This window comes from Danio rerio, chromosome 4 (genome assembly GCF_049306965.1).
Source record: "Danio rerio strain Tuebingen ecotype United States chromosome 4, GRCz12tu, whole genome shotgun sequence".
Lineage (NCBI taxonomy): Eukaryota > Metazoa > Chordata > Actinopteri > Cypriniformes > Danionidae > Danio > Danio rerio.
Genome location: NC_133179.1, coordinates 64,914,918 through 64,917,729, shown reverse-complemented (window position 1 = coordinate 64,917,729; position 2,812 = coordinate 64,914,918). Strand labels below are relative to the sequence as shown.

General features: G+C 37.1%; 2 protein-coding genes across 4 annotated transcripts in view; one reads left to right on the top strand and one right to left on the bottom strand.

Moving 5' to 3' along the window:
• The window catches only part of LOC137487288 (uncharacterized), a 371,338-nt gene that overhangs the window by 145,727 nt on the left and 222,799 nt on the right, over positions 1-2,812 (bottom strand). The window lies entirely within an intron of this gene.
• The window catches only part of znf1069 (zinc finger protein 1069), a 616,019-nt gene that overhangs the window by 449,366 nt on the left and 163,841 nt on the right, over positions 1-2,812 (top strand). The window lies entirely within an intron of this gene.

The window sequence follows — 2,812 nt, the reverse complement described above, 5'->3', positions numbered from 1 at the left end:
ATCCTCTCATTTAAGCCTTAGTTTACCCGTGCTTCAGTTCTTCCAGTTCAGTTCAGTGGTTCAGATCAGTCACACAGCAGGCTGAGGGCTGTACTGTTTTTGTTTGGTTCACTGAATCACGCATGCGCAGTATTAACGGTTCACCGCTTCTCAATGTAAAGTTGCTGTTCTAATAACTGAATGAGAGTATATATTGGCTTATTTAGAGTCAGAGGGGTAGTAGACTTGTTATAAAGTAAGTAGTTGGTGGATAAGTTCTTACTGGAGACGCGAATCGTTTCAAATGATTTAGTTCGATTTAGTGAACTAGTTCAACTGGTTCAGTTAGAAGATCCGGTTAAAAAGATTTGTTCGCGATCGCGATACAGAAATAAAACCCATTATTGGGCATAAACGTGTTAAAGTAATACTTTTAAGTATCTTTATTTAATGCTGTCGCCGTGATGCTGTCATGTCCACTCATTGCTTTTGTCGCGGGAGCAACAGCGAGGATGACTGGAGGAGAGCCGGCTCGATCTGGCCAATGGCAGCAGGAGACACTGAGGTGCGGAAGGATCAAACACAAACACCTGCAGCGCGGAATATATTTACTTCTAAAAGGCTTACAGTAAGATTATGTATTAAATACATTTACAAACACGAAAACGAGGTTTTTGCTATCATTTTAGTTCGTTTCAGTTAGTTTTGTATCTACACAACACAGTTTCAGTTAGTTCTAGTTTTTAAAAGAACTAGTTTTTAATTTTATTACAGTTAACGACAATTATTTTACATTTTAGTTTTAATTTTTCGTTTTCGTTAACTATAATAACCTTGTAATGGACATTTAAATAGTTTAAAGGAAGAATGGTATTTAAACAGACTGACCAACGACACAAGATGAACAATTAAAGCACACCAAGACTCAAGCCATTGAGTAACATACTGGTAGGAAGACATAAAAGGATTCAAATTTATACACTTAAAATCCCTTGCTATAATTAGTATAAATATTAAATTTGAAAACCTAGCCAGAAATACAAGAATATTCCCAGACATGGGAGCTGAATATATTCGTTAACATTTTTTGTGCAATAGGCACAGCAAGGAGAGGCCCTTTAGAGAAGGAAGACTTTCCCCTCACGTTAAGAAGTTATTTAAGACTTTAAGGGTTGAAGACCGTTTTCGTTATTTTTTGTATGTGTTAAAGATTTTCTTGTTTGTGTTTTTCATGTTCCGGTCACAGTGATCTTCGCAATAACATCTGATTATAGTATATGCAAAAACAGAAATATAGAGTAATTACTTTCAATATTAATGGGTTAGTAAATCCGATTAAAAGAAGCAAACTCAAGGCTAAAATAAAAAGAGAAAAGCAACAGATAATCTTCTGGCAAGAGAAACATCTTTCTGATACAGAACATAAGAAATTGGAAAAAAATGGGATTTAAGGTTTTCTTTTTATTTTATTATCTTTCTCATATAATAATGGTCGTAAATAAGGAGTAATGACATTAATCTTAAATAAAATCTAATTTCAGTTAATTTCTGAAATTACTGATAAAAAAGGATGAAGGAACTATCGACCAAAAAGTTGCGTTAGTTAATATATTTAGACCTCCTGAAAAAGACAAAGCATTTCTCAAAAAAAAAAAAAAGTATTATAGCTAAGGAGGTGTCAGGTATGTTGATCTGTGGGGGAGACTGGAATGTACAACTTCAGCCTAAATTGGACTCGTCCTCTAATAAGCAAATTAGTCAGAAAACTAAACAAATAAAATATCTGATGAAAGAATTAGGCTTAATAGATGTTTGGAGAGACATTTACCCTCTTAAAAAATAATGTACTTTCTTTTCTACCGCCCACATGTATCATTCTAGAATTTATCTTTTTACTTTAGGTCTGATCAACATAAAATAAAAGACTGTAAAATAGGAACAAAGGACATCTCAGACCAAGCAGGAGCTTATTTAACAGTGTACCTGGACAATAAAGCCAAAAAGACATTTTGGCGATTTAACCCTTATCATTTGGATGATTTAACATGTGTAGAATATGTTAAAAAAGAGCTATTAGAATATTTAAAACAATGATAATGGAGAGGGGTCACCTAGTATCCTATAGGACGCAGCTAAAGCTGTTATGCGAGGTAAACATAATGTAGGGATCAAGGAAAATAAACTGAATTACATGAATAATCTAAATATACAACTTAAAGAATTAGTTACTAAATATGTAATGTAATGTAATGTGTATTTATATAGCGCATTTATTGTGTATGGCCACACACCCAAAGCGCTTCACAATCATGAGGGGGGGTCTCTCCACACCACCACCAGTGTGCAGCATCCACTTGGATGATGCGACAGCAGCCACAGGACAACGGCGCCAGTGAGCTCACCACACACCAGCTATTGGTGGAGTGGAGAGACAGTGATAGAGCCAATTTGGTGGAAGGGGATGATTGGGAGGCCATGATTCAATGACTGTAAAAAATATGGACGACGCGACAGCCCCTTTTCCCATTGAACGCCTTGAGGGCAAAACGCCTGTTTGACGGGCACAAACTGTCGCAAAAGACTGCTGAAATTGGAGCCTGGACATGCACAGAAGGACTGTCTGATGCTGCGTTCACACCAGACGCGGAACACGCGTCAAACGCGAGTGATTTACATGTTAAGTCAATGCATACGCGCGAATACACATCCTGCGGCACGATACGCGTGAATGTCACGGCGCGAATGATGAGAATTGCATGGCGCGAATGGCGTGGCACGAATTGAGTGTTTTGAGCGTTTGACGTGAATCACTCGAGTTCGAAAATCTGAACTT